At 31.3% G+C, this 17,292-nt stretch overlaps 1 long non-coding RNA gene across 1 annotated transcript; it reads right to left on the bottom strand.

Moving 5' to 3' along the window:
- Positions 1 to 11,133: 11,133 nt before the first annotated feature.
- On the bottom strand, positions 11,134 to 12,745 carry LOC128171151 (uncharacterized). The gene is made up of 3 exons (XR_008242027.1): positions 12,597 to 12,745; positions 11,567 to 11,593; positions 11,134 to 11,336 (listed from the first exon to the last, which is right to left on the bottom strand). It is a non-coding gene; the product is annotated as an uncharacterized LOC128171151 (long non-coding RNA).
- Positions 12,746 to 17,292: the final 4,547 nt, after the last annotated feature.

Genomic DNA, 17,292 nt, shown 5'->3' with positions numbered 1-17,292 from the left:
ATTTCCAACGGAAGACCTTGTACTGATTCTGATGGTAATTCTTCATTATTGTTATTCTTTGAAACCTCATTAACTTATTTGTTTGTCATTTGATTTCATTCAAATTTTCAGGGTATATTGTGAATTAAATTAAGTTTCTAGAGCACAACAAAAAAAATTGGAAATAACAACTTCCAGTTTGGAGTTATTCCCCTTTTTCTAAAGTTTTAGGGACATTCGTTTCCAGACAAAGGCTCCGAAATGGTCCGTAGAAAATGGTTTAAAATTAAAAATCTTTGTTATGAACACTTTGAATATTGTCCTAGCTCTGATTTTTGTTTTTTTTAGGTTTTTCCAATTATACTTCTCAAATAATTAAATCGAAAGGGTTTTTAAAAAAGCTAAATTTTACTCATGTTTTAGCTTCGTAACTTTTTAGTTTGAAATATTTCCTAAATATATATAGAACAAAAGTTGTGCATAATTTTAAGGGCTTTCATTTGAGACCATACAATAGGGGCTGGCCCCTTAAAAAAAGGAATCTAGGCACATGGAAAGTATTTGCTCTATAACTGAAAAAAACAGTAAATATTTCGATAATGCTGTCGCTTGAAAAATTGTTCTTCATTATCGTATCAATCCAATTGTAATTTAGTATAGTTTGGATATTGCATAATATGAGAGTTAAAAGATTTGCTTGAAAATATGTATGCCCGCTTTCATTTTGCAAATAGACAATTAGTCCCTGTGCATGATAGTGTTTTAAAGTCGCTAAAATACTTTTCTTGTTTACATTGGAATCTAAAAATTTATCAAAATTCGTTTTTAGTGCCCTATGCTTTTATCATAACTCGTTTTTGATATGTCAAAATCTTATAGAAAAAATAAAAACAAAATAAGGAGCGGTTAATTGAATAAAGTTGAAAATTGTTTAGTTTTCTTTTATTAATTTAGCACAAGAAGTACAAACAAAACGATTGAGTATATGATTATAAGCATACAATTGCTGCAACATTTTAGAACGTAAGCTTTGTGTAATGTATTTACGTAACTCATTCCTCGCACTTGGCCGTGGACAGCTATCACGCCTTGAATGATAAGTGATTATTTTGTACAGACGCTTCGCACGCTTAGACAACGTTTAGGTAGAAGCACGTGAAGTTTATGTGTGTCGCCGTCAGACGTCAATATGATTAAGCACTGTAAATGAAATTTCCTCCTTTGTTTTACTAAACAAATCCTTAAAGATCTTTATATTTATGTATTTTCACTTAGTTAATATTTTACATGTACGTGTGATGCTCCAACGTGCGACGACAGGCATTAGCACGATCTTTGCTAATGCAGAAACTGTTAATTTAGATATCATTAAAATCATTATTCATGTATATAATTAAAAATTAAATATTAATAAAGACTATCAAGCATATATTCTGTTACAATCGACCTACAGACCCCTGACTTTTGTGTACACAATTACGTAGCTCATCCTGCAAACATTAGCCAAGGAAATCCGTGGGAAGGCCATCTGCGGTCATCTAATTTATATCATCCTAAACAATGCAGAACCCATTGATACAAACATGTATTCGTGTAACAAATACCTCATCTCCTCTAAATCTGCACATTTTAGATTTTTACGGACTGTGATTTCTGGATATATATTTATGAGAAAACAGAAGACAGAACAAAAAAAACAAACAAAAAACAAACAAACAAAAAACATGAAACATACGTCGAATTTACTTTATGGACATGTTACCCCAAAAATCCGACTTAATATGCCCCTTGTCACATTTATTTCAATTAAAATGAAAATAAAAATCATAACACTATGTTCTTATGTATATTTTTTAAAAGTTTTTCCCGTTTTTTTCCGAGAGAAATAATTTTGATCTGATAAAGAAGAAATAACTGACATAAAAATAAGGTTTTTGTGTATTAAAATTGAATAAAATACTTCTTAAATTAATTACGATGAAACTATAACTGTTTTCAAATTTGTAAATGATACTGGCCATTCTATTAGAAATTTTCAAGTACTTGCAATAGCATTTATTTATTACTTACTGAATTTTATGTTCAATGATCACTATCTTTAGGGCTGTCCAATATTCTGGTTTCACTGCATAATTCTAGAGTAAAAAAAATTGTATTAACTCAAATGACATCAGCATATAACTTTACCTTGTAATTGCACCGATTTAGGTATAACAAATGTGTAATTTATTATGTAGTTAAAACTTATAAGTTAGTCAAAAAAGAATTTCACTACAAATTAAAAAACCGCCATTTTGAAATGTTTGAAAAAATGAACAAAACTTTATCTTACGTTTTGACTCCCTCATAAAAGTTATTTCAATATACATGTATACATACTATATTACCTTTAATACCATTACTTTGAACTACATCTGCTGCATTATCTTCTTGCATGTTCCATGCTTAATTAATCTATCGCTCATGTTGAAGATCCGTCTGCTTTCATTCAAAATGCGTAATCACTGGGCGGAAGTGACGTAAAAGAATCAAAACAACTCGCTGACTGTGTATTCTGAGACTCTTTCATTTGGTTAAATAATTTTTTTAACATATGTTAATAATAATCAAAAAATATCTTTAAATGAAACTAATTTTAAAATGCTTAAGTTTTCATTATTATATTTTCAGAGATTATAAGAAACGTACGATTTAATATCGTTCGGTTTACACAAGTTGTGTCTGTTAAACTTCAACCCCCTTCGTTTTTGAACCCTCAAGGTTTTGGAACTTGAAAAATAATTTACACTCAATTAAATATTCTTTCATACTTTATTTCTATAATTTGCATTAATGTTTTAAAGTAATATTTTCATTATTGCTTATTATTAAGTTAATTGACAAATTGAAGTTCAGTGTGTTTTTGTAACGGAGGCGAATCAACATGACACCTCATAAACAATGGCGGATTCCTCGAAACTCGGAGTGTAGTTACAGTAGTAACGGTAGTTGTCTAAGTTTAAACAGCTAATCAAAAATGAATTGTTTGAAGTTCTCAACGGAATATTTACGTAACGGATTTGTAACTTCTTAGAATGAATCGCTTTCAAATGTGTGCAACAGTAATGCCTTTTACAAAGAAACCGCAAAGGTTCTAAACTCGACGGGGTCCAAATTTCAACCGAATGTGCTCGGAACATTTTCTCTGTCGTTCTCACAGGAACACCGCTCTTCGTCTTGTGTGTATTTATGCTTCTATGATAGACTGACAACCTACCACGTCTTTAATAAACTTGATATACAATGTACTTCAAACAAGTTGTAATTCAACGTATACTAAATCTTTTTTCCAAAGAAATATGCAAATTTTTTAATTATTTTACTTTTTCAGTTTAGTTTACAAGATTTGTAACAACATAAAACAGTCATAATGTATCATCTGCAAAGACTGATTATTCACTGATAAATTATGTCATTTTAAAAAAAATATATAAATTGAACAATGAAGAAATTAAGCGTCAAATTTAGGATCTAGTAATGACCATTTGATCATGATGTCCGAGACCTTCGTTGTTGTCAATGAATTTACATGTTTCTTAGAATTGAATAAATAATGTAACTATAATACTGTATATCACATCTTTCTTTTTCAAAATTAAAGATGCCACATTTATATAGGTGTTTGCATGAATATTCATGAATGTTCATGAAGACTGTGTTTTAATATTAATATTTTAAGATGTATAATTTTTTTCTAAAAAGATAATGTTCTGAATACTAAGAGTAAACTATGTTATTTATAAAAGTATTTGAAATTAATTATATATTTCGTAAATTAGAACTTCATGAAAATTCATGAATGTTCAATACCTAGAACTATTGAATACCAGGTGTTTCCTGTATTCTTGTATATTCATAATTTATTCATGAATTACATTTTAAGAATATATTCATGAATAAAATTCATGAACCACCTTTATGAACCAGTTATGAACCAGTCATGAATACATCATGAAACTTCATGAATGGTTCATTAAAGTTCTTAAAATCATGAATTTCATCTCGCAGGGGTATGTACGTGCCGTTGTTTTTGATGTATAAATCAATTTTTGTTCTGGATGGTTGTATGTTGTAATAAGATTAATAAATGGCACACAACTCCATATGTGTCCGAATAGCTTAAAAAAAAATATAGTTTCACTTATCGTAATTTACCATTTGATACTATTGCACCAAACACGCAACTTACGCCATCGATAAAGATATCTAATATGTGTAAATGTAAGGAGAATGGATGATACAAACTACTGTATATTTGATACATCTAACTCCATGCAACTCCATGGCCAGCAATCAATGCCAAAATGCTTTGATCTATTTTCTAAAAAAAAATAAAATAAACTGACGACACACCGATGGACTTAACAAATCCCCCACCCCCGACCATAAATGAGCCTGCGAACTCACAGTTGTCGATAACGTTTTAAAGAAATGATCGTTACTCAGTCAACTAAACTAGTTGTTGTCTTTAAATTATATCGCAAAATCGCTAGTTACATGAACGTTATTATACAAACTCATTTAAGAAAGAGTTATGACACATGTAAGAAAAAAAACCCCAAAAAACCATTTAAAACAGAGATGTGATTTGTTTTTAAGTAGCTATAAATAAATATTAATATGCATCAATTTTTATCGCATGCGGTAAAAGTCAATATAATAATTGCCATGTTAACAGTAACAAGTTTGTATTTACTACACGACAGTTAAAAAAATACCAATCGACTATAGTCTTTGTAGATAAGTAAGGTAGGTAATGGTGTACAAATGCAAACATTTGATTTTCAAGGAAGGAAGAAAAGAATCGACATTGCTTAAAACATCCATATCTTTAACTTAACGCGTAACACCTCATGGATTATTAATCTTCAAATAGTATTCTTTCAGCGATCATTATATAGTTTGTACGATGGAAAAAAAACCCAGCAAACTATCCTTAATCATTTTGTCGTCAAACTTTAAATTCTTTGAATGCGGTGAGTTGTTTTTTTTATGATTACAGGAAACTGTACAAAATCTGAAACTAAGACATTATTCAACCAAACGTGTTGGAATTTTTATCAGGACCCGACACTCGACGTTCTAGACCGCATTATAAGTAAATGAAATGATATTGGTTATATGAATGTATACATAGTTTCTATGGTTTTTAATAGCGTTATGATTTTAACTCTTAATGTATGCCTCATGAGAGGCCCATCAATTTTTAGTAATTAAGTTATTGTAAGGGTTCTTGAATTATCATTTACATGTAGCCTATGTTCCTGTGTTTATAACATTATTTATTTGAACATTTCAGTATCTAGAAATGCTCTTTACAAGACCTTTCAAATGCGGGTTGTTCTTGGTTATCATGACTTAAATGTATGTTTGTCATTATTTCTCATCGCAAAGATAACGAATAAAAATCATATGATGGAATACAAAATATTATACATGTATAAGGCAACTTATATTTTTCAGTATCTACACAGGGAGATTGCACATAGTCCATTGGTGTTTAAATGATTCATAAACGGTGAATTCGATAGGGAGATAGGAAATACCAATGGTGGAGGAGTGCTTGATAATATTTCAATGAACAATTTTGCTTTTGTCATCAATCATAAATTAGAAAACACAGCTTTTTTCTCTATAGAAACACTAATAATTTATATTAATAATCCTTAAATAGATCATTTGTGTTGGAAGCCCAATGGTAAACAATTTCAAGTCGGGCCTACGTAAATATTAAAATCTGAACTTTAAGATAAAAAGTTTTATCAAATAAAGATATATTCAATTGAATAAAGTTTGAAATAATTTCCTGTATTTTTATACAAAGAAGATCGATGAAGATTGATAGTTGCCACGATCATTCAGAACTTTAAAATTCGATTGGTATGTAACTTTTTAATGGTGCGACGGTGAATCAATTTAACAGAAAATGCATTTATTTTATTTTGTTTAGCGATAATACCAATGTGTCTAAATAACCGATCTTAAAATTTCCTAAATCCATCACCGAAAGAATTATTCTCACGGTACATGATTTTAACATGTTACGTCAATTAAAATTTCTAAAATATGATGACAATTGCAACAAAATTGTCTTGTTTGCATAAAATGCATGCGATAGAGTTATTTTTCCTTTCATAGAAGATGGAATGTGGTCTGAACGGCAAAATACAAACATTGGAGTCTGAAACAACGAATTAAGAAGTAAATCAATATTGCTTTTGGAACACAAAAAAAGAAACAAATTAATCTTTTAAAGTAAACGCAATACTTCAAATATTAATTTTTAAGTCCTCATTTAGAGCCAAAATGAAAACACTCTTAAACCCCTTCATACATTATGTTCAATTACTTTTTTTGATAAGGGACGCAAACAAATTGGAGAATTTTAAAAGTAGAAAAAAAAGCAAAAGCTGAGGGTGGTTTGTGGGAAGCTATTTTGAGGTTATATATATATGTAGCAAACTTACACTATGATGCGATATGTTAAATTTGATTTCTACATACTCCTCAATAAAAAGAATTTTTCGAGTACATTATGTGTTTTTGTTAAAGTATTTATAATAGAAATTTAAATTACAGGCAAAATCGTCAAAACAGCATCTTTTAAAAGGCCACTTAGACTTATAAAAGATACAGCTTAAATTTTTTCATTTTTTCTAAACGGTCATTCAACAAAAATAGTAGTAAAGTGCAGAAAAGTGACCTACCCCTTGTGTTTATTACAGAAATCAGAAAGTTAAGGTGTTTTTTATGTTATTATGAGCATTCTGTATTTTTGGCTTGTTTTATATGAGAGAAATCTAATCAAGTTCAACTCAGTTTTCTTTGACATAAAAGAGGAACAAAAGATCATTAGATTTGTCCAATGACGAATGTGTATGATATAAAGCACAATCGGTATGAACTGGCTATTTGTTAAGCATTACTGTCTTTTTCTGTTTGCATGATCTCAACATACACCATGTACCTATTTACTGGTTAAGAGGACGATATTAAGTTTATTGTCCACCAAGACAACAACTATTTTACGAGACAAAGCCGAGGAAAATTGTTGCTGTCAAGGGGCCAATAAACTTACTAATCAGCAAAAATCCAGTCTGATATTTCACTGATTTTGTCAGGATCAGAACTTGATTTCTTTCTGAAAAAGTATGCACTTTGAAGGTTTTAATCTGAGTTTGCTGATGAGAGACGCTGAAATATGTGTTCAAGCCTTTAAAAGACTTTCTGAAAAACTTTGACGAGGAACTATTTTGTCGACCTTGTATACAAGACACTCTTGCCATTGTAGACTCCGCAAAATGTTTTCCTTAAGACAGACAAGGAAACTTAATTGATACTTATTAATTTCTGTGTATGTATAAAATCCACTGTCCCAGTTGCTGTCAACTTCCCATATACATGTAAGGCCTCTGCTGTTTCAAAGTATGAAGCATGCCTTATAATCTGCGCTAGCTCTTGACTTACTGAGTCAGCGGTTTGTCCTTTCCCTGCATCTTAGTATTCTTGCCAGCTGTAGCCTGTCTCTTATGGTTCTGATGTCCTTGGGTATGGTATATATGTGGGCAATCTCTCATGAAGTGGTTTGGCGAGTCCCAAATGTAGCAATTCCTATCATAATTATAGTTAGGGTTGCGCCTATCGATATCTCGATGGTTTCTAGACTCGAGACGGTTTAGCCTGGTGATGACTTGTTGAAGTTCTCTACACCATCACCAATAATAAACTCGTACCTTTCAATGACACCCACAGCTTCAGCAGTTGTGTCTATGCATCGACACTTCATTTCCAAGGAAATCACTTTGTAAAAGTGGTTATATATATGAGCGCTTTGTCATTTTATGCAGATAATTTGTGATAAGTTCACTCAAGAGCGCAAAAAATTCATATCAAAGGTTAAATACTGTTAAGAAAGACTCGGCAGTTGGAAGAGATGCAACTTTTGCCTCAGATAATGTTGTCAACCAGTCGCTTGTTTCAACAAATCACTATCAGTTTGCAATTTCAATATGCAAGCAAACGAACATAACAGCATATTTATACTCATCATTCATCTCCGCCATTCCCTTTGTATCTCTTTTGCAAGAACAAAAAAGGTTCGGTCCCAAGCCCTCACACATGTTTATCTTTGATTAAAAAAAGGATGATACTTCCTTCGCTTTATCCATTGCGTATTTTGTTGTTGCTTTTGAATGAATCTGTTCTTGTAAATACGGCAGCAATAAAACAAAAATGCTTATGTTTACATTTGGTCCTCTTCCTTTCTATAAAAAATATGCCGACACATTCTCAACATCTAGCACTTCATTGGTAAAACTAATAAAAAGAATCCACTTATACTTAAAACTAAAACTTCCAAAGGGATAATCGTGTTCAAGAATTACCACTGGTGCGTTGCGAAGTGTTGCATTAGGTTATGATTTAAGAAATGCTGGTTTATATATTTGTACTTGTTTTTGGCAGACAGCTTATAGCTTTTGATTTGGGATTTTGACGTTTGAATTTAAACTTTTGGGAATTTGTGAAAGTTGACAAAAGTTGATGCAGAGAGAAAGATATTCCAGCGTCATAATAAGAAGAAAGGAAGATATTACTGTTTTTGAAGACAGATTTTGATCAGTATTGTTAACTGAAGAAGTTGTGAGAACCCCTTTTTAAATGATAACCGATTACAAAAGACAAACACGATTATTAGAAAGAAAAAGGCAACAATAAAACTGTTAAATAATGAACTGTTTTAACAAAATATCTTTAAACTTCAATTTGAAGGCCAAGGGATTATCATCTAACCACTTAAGACAATTTTTTTGTATGTAATATTGGATACAACTGGGTTTGATGAAAAAATTTCTACACCGAGTCGTTCATCCAGTATTATTCGTGCGATCTGTACACCATCTGAGGGACAAATAGCGTCCCTCTTGGTTCGGCTCTCTCGCGTTGGCGCACTCTTTCAACTCGGAAACGACACTACAACTTTATTTGGAGGGGATCGTAATGTCTTTTTAAGACTTCAATTTGATATTAAACAAAGCTAATACTGAACTCCATGCCGGGTTGCACGGCAATTAAGTGTACTATTGTACAAGGGTAGTGTTGGTAATTTGCTCATAAGTACAACAATTGGTTTTTAGTTACCGGTTTATGTAAATTCCACATTAAGGTACGATAATTTGCGTATAGGTTTACCTCTTGTATATCATTAGACAACCAAATTATAACTATTATAAGTTATTATAGTTAATATAAATCGTTGTTGTTAAGCATATCCAATATTTTATTTTTGAAGTACTCTGCGTCCATAACTACTACTGCTCCTCCTTTGTCCGCCTCTTTGATTACGATTGAATTGTCATTGAGCAACGATTTGATAACATTTTCTTCTGATTTCAATAAATTATGTTTTCTTTTATTTTTAGGGGTGTTATCTTCAGTTGATAAACTTTCAAAAGTATCACAAACTGTATCTAGGAGAGCATTTCTTCTTTTTTTAGGATTAAAGTTAAATTTGTTTTTGACAAGACTTGTTTCAGTTTTATTTTCTTCGTCGTCGTCACTATGGAAATATTCGGCTAGTCTTAATTTTCTATTACATTCCTTAATGTCTGTAGTTAAATCCTGAGGATTACTTTCATTTGGCATTGGTGTTAATTTTAATCTTTTTGAAAGTAAATTTATATCAGCTTCGTTCAATGATCTTTTTGACAGGTTAATAACTTTGGGGTCTACTATTTCCGCCCTGTACTCTGTCTTTGTAGATACGGTTGCACGGATACCTTTGGCCTTGGCTTGGTGTGCCTCCTCATAAAAATAATGACTAGCCTTTCTGCCAAAGTAGGTCGTTCCATTCCTCCTGAATAATTTCCCGGATCAATGATAAGAATTCCCATTGTTTTGGCCAGTATTTCTGTTTTGCGGAAATGTATATAAACATATGTAATAAGAATTCATTCTTTGTATTTTATGATGTGATAATTTCGGTCGGGGTGTGATCAGATCTATCATAAAGCCCTTTGGATAATTTTAAATGTTAACGATAGAATAATGATTTAAAATATAAATATGCAGCATTCAAACTGTTGTTTATGTTATGCATTTCGATATAAATACATGCATTCATCCAATACAGTTTGATTACATGTACAGTAAAACCTCTTTATTACGAACACGGATAAAGCGAATTCTTGGATATAGCGAAGTTTTTTTGAGTCCCCTATAAAATTCTTAACAAATTCTATCAAAATTTTACGGTTATAATGAATTCGGATATAACGAGTTTACGAATATAGCGAACTGACTTTTAGTTCCATAGAGGTTAATAATAACAAAATATAACAACAGCGTTCTTTTCAGGTTTATTTTGATATGTATATGGATATTAATAAAGCATTTTTAAAATAATAACACTTTTATAACGAATTTTGAATAGTTTAAACAAGATTGCACCACCATTTAACATGATAATAGTTTGAATGAATTTCTGCTTGAACTTCTTTGTTAACATTGTGATAACTTTACGTTCTCTACTAAAAAGCACAACAGGGGATAGAATAGAAATGAAATTCAAATGTATTGAATAGGTTTCTATGGGAATAAGACCTACTTTTTTATTATTAAAAGCACGATATTTTTTTGTTCATGTTTATAAACATATACTGACTTCTGTATATTTAAATTGATAGGGAAACATAATTTTAAACCCACAAATTTTCATTTCATTTGACTTTGGATGTTTTTGGTTATTTAATGCTTTTGCAAAAAAAAATAAGAGAGTATCTTATAAAAAACAAAATTTTAAAATATGAAGCGCTTCTGTTACGCTACAACATGATGTTTGTGGCGGTTTATATATATATATATATATATATATATATATATATATATATATATATATATATATATATATATATATATATATATATATATATATATGTATCTATCTATCTATGCACATGATTAAAATCTTTATAACTCTATAAGGGTTTGCACAAAATAATACCATATATAATAGGTGTAACATTTAAAACACCAATATATTTATAATATAACAGAGAATTTAACAAATTATAGTTCAAATTACACAATGATAATGTATATTGTTACTTTATCGCCAATTAGAAGAATATTAAGGTACATTAATTAGACATTTTAAATGTAAACATGTTTATGCTTATAATAGCTAATGATTATAAGAAGAGTTGGTTGTGCTATTGACATGTCTTTTTCTCCTCATAATCCACATTGATTGAAGAAGATACGAACCAGAAATCCCAAAGCAATAATCCAAACATTTTGTAATTGACCACCGGCACCTGAAACTATTGGAAAATCATATTCAACAATATAATTCTGATATGGCATTAACTTTGAACAAAGAAAAATAAATATCAAGGTTAGTATCTTTAATGTGCAATTATCAGCAGTTTTTTTTTTGAAGTTTTAATATTTCAGAAACTGTTAAAACAGTTTTAATAACAACAACGCGATACTGACTGGAAAGGAACATACATCAGATCATGTGGTAAAGCTGGGAGGAAAAAACACTTACCGTTTCTCTTAATTGCAAAGTTTTGATCTGTAAATAATAGGAGGAATTACAACAATTAGGCTCGACCTTCGAACTTTAGGTTTTAAAAATGAACGCTCTACTGATTCAGTTAAAAAAATAATCTAGGCTTTGTGACAAACTTTAAATGGAATGACTGTCTCGTAGATATACCAAAGATCCAAAAGACAGTACCCCTTAAAGTTACCAGTAACAAAATTATATTTGCTTTCATCAGGTGAGGTGAATATAGAATAATAAGTTATAGTGCAGGAGAAAATTAAAATAACTCTAGATTTTTCTACAGTCCACAAATACAAATGTGGCTTACAGTAAACCTAGACCTACAGGTACTGTCATTTTTTTGTAAAGTTGAAACTGTCTTATTAATTCTGGTAATACGTTTTCCAATATACTATGCTGGACACTCACTAAGTGACTGCTGTTAAATCATAAGATTACTCTGCCAACAAGGGCGAGATGGGCAAAAGTAAAATAGGGCAATTATGTCTGTATGCATTATCTAAATTTATCATTGCATGCAATACGATATCTAAAGTATTGAGATATCAAAGGAATGAAAATTTACAGTTCGTTAAAAATATTTTAGAGTCAGTTTTGTGCCCCTGATTTGGCGAATGAACTGTCATAAGATTGTATTGTAATAATATATTACATGGGAGTCTGTGTCATAGGTAATTGCTTAATTAAATACTAAAACATATATTCAAAACTTGTCATACACAGAGGTTAGTATTATATTAATACTCATCTCAGGAAGATTTTGTACAAACGAAATATTCATTTAAAATGTTATAAATTATACAGTTTAGAGTAATGCATATTTGATAGGAATTATAAAGACATTTTATTCATCCGATATATATTTTTAAAAATCAATAATAAAGTTCATTGCAACTAGGTAACATGTGATTTGGTTATATCCTAATATAACTTGTATGCACTTTAATGTTTCAAACCTGTCTTTAATTATTATGAAAAAATGTTGTTGAAATGGAATTGTAAAACTTACTACTATACTGGCATCCAGTTCGTTTCATAAGATCCTGTATATCTTGCCGTATGTCATCAATATAACGCAATGTAAAATCTTGGGATGATATTTTAGAAATTGAAATGCAATAAGAAGCAACATCGTTCACACAATTCATGTAAATGGCCGTCACACTGAAATAGATAACAAAAAAAAAAAAATCAGGAGTGATGATTAAAGATAAAAAAAAGTTTATTTTTCATAATAACGTAAGCACACACGTAAATCTACCACAATTAACCTTCTTATGGTTGCAAAAAAGTAATGAAATTTTGATTCATTTTAAATACTTTTCATTTTTAACTTCCATTATTTTCCTCACGGAAATATTAATCCTTACAAATGCAGTATTGTATAAATTATTTAAATTTTAACCCTCATGTTGTCTAGAGTAACACTTTTTCTCTTTTGTCTTTGACGTTTGTAATAACTTTATTGTGAAAATGAACTTTTTGTTATGATTACATTATGAATAAAAGGTGATAATAACCCAAATGCTTTTTGGTATCAGTTTTTCCATTTATCAAAGACGAAATACAGAAAACAAACCAAGTTTGGGGAATTGCCCAATGAGAAACAAATACACAGTATTTTATTTTAAGTTTTATTTCGCGATGATTGGCCATGTGGGAGCCAGGCATCAATTCTTGCCTTATAGGGCATCCTTTACAAAACAAGCAAAGCAAAAGCTTAAGCCCTGGAAACAGATGCTCAGCTGCTTGCTCACCTAGTCCATTATATATATACAAATGTTAATAACTGTCAATTAATATTGTTGACATAAGCACTACTGGTAAGCCAGAATGCCGCCCACTGTTGGAATTGCGTGGGATTTCTGTCAGCAGCCATGACGATTGGAGGCCATCAAATACAAAGTAACAACGAACCAGGCTTCAGCTTGTCCTGCAATGGTCAGAAAGAAAAAAAAAAGCAGCAAAGAAAAGAAACATTGTACATTCATTAATAACAGTATATCAATTAAACAGCTAATAGGTAAAAGCATTGACTCAACCAGGTATAAGGTATGGGAGGGTGGGTGAATTTTTGAAGGATGACTGATGCAAGTACAAAATGACGTCATGGGTTTGGCTAAGAGCCCAACATTTAAGACCGGTGGTAAGGCTAATACCAGGAGGTGCAGATTATAGTGGGAATAATAGTTGTGAAATACGTGCCTAGATTTACGAGTTGATAATAAAATAAAATGTTAATATGATGAAATCTAAATATGATTTCCCTTTGATAAATGGATTTAACTCTGATAAGTTAAATCGTATTATCAAAGACGAAATACAGAAAACAAAACAAGTTTGAGGAATCGCCCAATGAAAAACAACTACACAGTATTTTATTTTAAGTTTTATTTGGCGATGATTGGCCATGGCTGCTTAAAAATGTGGGAGCCAGGCATCAATTCTTGCCTTACAGGGCATCCCTAACAAAACAAGCAAAGCAAAAGCTTATGCCCTGGAAACAGATGCTCAGCTGCTTGCTCACCTAGTCCATAATATATATACAAATGCAAATAACTGTCAATTAATATTGTTGACATAAGCACTACTGGTAAGCCAGAATGCCGCCTGTAATGAAGAATAATGACCCCCATAGAATATTGACCGGGGGTCATTTTTTTACGTAGAAAAATGACCCCCCGGTCATTATTTTACGCAGAAAAATGACCCCCCGGTCATTATTCTACGTAGAAAAATGACCCCTTTGCCTGAAGAATAAATGTCATTTTCATAAAAATGAGCACACTCCACATGAAGAAAAGTGACCCCTGTAGAATAATGACCCCCTTGTAGATTAAAGTTTTTCAGTATATTTTTTTTATTATTTGTGAAATAGTCTTTACATTATTGTAATTTTTACTGCTGAAGTTTACAAAAAGTAACAGAAATTATAATTCATATTCCAATAAACTTAAAGTGAAAGAAGGGGTATATCCTAGAAAATAAAAATCCTTCCGTTATAACAAGATATTGACGTATTGGGCCACTTCGACCTTAGGGCGAAGATGCGAAGTTGCAAAGGCGATAGTGCGAAGGCGAAAGAGCAAAAGTGCGAAGATGCGACGACGAAGCGCGAAGATGTGATGCCTAAAGTGCGAAGGTGCGAGGCGAAGTAGTGATACTTCTATCGCTCCTTCCCAACTTTGCACTCTGGCCTTCGCACTTCCGCCTTCGCCTTTTTGGATTGCATTCAGCAAGTCTCTGTCGATTACATTGAATTTAATACAGACACCGTACTCGCCAAGGTTTTTCGATTAATCCATGCTTTTATTGGTACGCATGCGCTAGGCCATCGCGCTTACTATGAATGTTTTAATGTGTACATGTAACATATATGTTTACCAGTGCTGGCTTTGCGTAATCATTATCTACTCCACACAAAATTAAATGTCCGCCATAATGTGTACATATGCATTTCCAGACTCCTGTCACTTTCCAGCCGTCTCTTTACCGTGGACCAAACACAGTAAAAATGTAATTTCATTATGCGACACTCCTTGCTCATGCATGGATCTAGAGGGGGATAGCCCCCCCCCCCCGGAAAGTTCAATATTAATAATTTCACGCAGTAAAAGGGGAGAGGGAGTCCGGACCCCATCCCCCTGAAAAATTATATTTTATAAAAATAAAATTTCCAAAATATGCCTCGGAACCCTTTGAACGATGGAGAGCTCCGCAATTATAAAACATAGGTAATAACAGATTACAAAGCTCACCGAGGCGAGGCATCACCTTTATGAGGCATCACCTTTATGACACCACCTTTATCATATTATATCATAAAGGATGGTTTTCATATAATTTATATGAAAACCATCCTTTATTATCTTGGATATTCATGGATTCTGTTTTGAAACAATATCGTATATCATCTGTTCAAAAATTGTATGTTAATCATATGTTGATCAATAAAATAATATAAAATTAAAATTACATCCTATCATAATTAAATATATATCATATAATACGATAAAATGCCGTAAAAAAATTGTGAGATATGATATTGTAACGTATGATATGACATTGTATTGTGTTATACATTATTTTTTTTGATCAAACAATACAATATCATAAAACATAATACAATATAGTATTATATGAAACAATATCAAACTGCAATAATACATCATAACATTGAAACATAAGATATTATATTGTATAATTAAGCATTGAATTATTATTGTTTAAAAGATGTGGTCTCATAACTGCAACGGTGTGTGCATACATACGCGTTATGAAAATTTGTTTGCACTCATTGTTGCATTTATGAGACCATATTTTTCAAAAAAATAATAATTCAATGCTTATATTTACGTTTTTAAACATGTATTTCCTTCCCCCAAATATAATATAAGGCTCTGTCTTATTCAACAAGTAATGCGAAATTAATGGCCACTGGAACAGCCACAATATGCTGACAAAAATAGAACGCAGCGTTTTAAATTCTAATAACACAATTTTATTTTTCTTTCTGTAATTTAATGAATTAACTCTTGGTATACTTAGAAATTAATCAATTGAATTCATTTAACTGTCAAAATATATTTACATCAATGAAATATTTATCAGCGTAAGTGTAATATCAGGTCGTTATCCGGTTTGAAGTCGCGAGAAGAGTCAGTTCTTGTTCTTCGAGAAATACTGAAGAAATATTTAATGTATTCATACGCACCAGATTTGGTGAGTAAGTCTTCTGTGCTGTTTGTAAATATCACTAAAATTAACCAATGCAATTTAATTGAGGGAAAGAGAGTGAATGTAAACATTATAGTATGATACTGTATTGTATGATACTGTATCATATTTGATACATAATATGATATTGTATTATATAATACAATATAATTTGATAAGCATTGTATCATATCAAATGAAACAATATCATGTGATGAATTAAAATATAATAATAATACAATCATACTATACACATTGTATCATATGATACAATAATATATATTAAAATCTCATAAAATACAATTTTATGTGATATGATAATATATCATATAAACCAATATCATATTATACAATATCGTATGATACGATATTCTATAATATTACAATATCATAGGGATCATGTTACATCATTTAACAACAACTACATCTATCTATCAAGCAGGTTTGAGTGAGGTAGGAGATTTCTTTAGCATCCTTGATAATGGAGATCAGGCTCTGGGTCTGAAGCAACCTCTGCGTTTCATTTATAATATAGTTAAATCAACTATGCAAGCTATCTATCTAGCTATAAAACATGTGACCTGTTCCAAAAAACTAAACCTCATCAAGAATCATAAACCTATGGCTCTGATTCAGCATTCAAGCCTGTCAGGTGCATCAGTATCATAAGACTAAATCAATGCAAGATTGGTGAAGTTAGGACCAGTAATAACTAAGATATCGTCATCAGAGGGCACCTGTTTCAAAAACTTTAACCAGCTCTTAAAATCTTAACCTCCTCAGGCATCCGAAACCTGTGGCTCAGTTTCAGCATTTAAGCCTGTCAGGTGCATCACTATAATAAGACGCATCATCCATACCAGTTTAATGAAGTTAGGACCAGTAGTAATTAAGATATTATCATTAGAGGGCACCTGCAACAGAAACTTTAACCAGCTCCAAAAACATTTACCTCCTCCTGCATCCGAAACCTATAGCTCAGATTCAGC

This window comes from Crassostrea angulata, chromosome 2 (assembly GCF_025612915.1).
Source record: "Crassostrea angulata isolate pt1a10 chromosome 2, ASM2561291v2, whole genome shotgun sequence".
Lineage (NCBI taxonomy): Eukaryota > Metazoa > Mollusca > Bivalvia > Ostreida > Ostreidae > Magallana > Magallana angulata.
The sequence above is the reverse complement of the archived record's forward strand: the minus strand, read 5'-3'. Positions and strand labels throughout refer to the sequence as shown.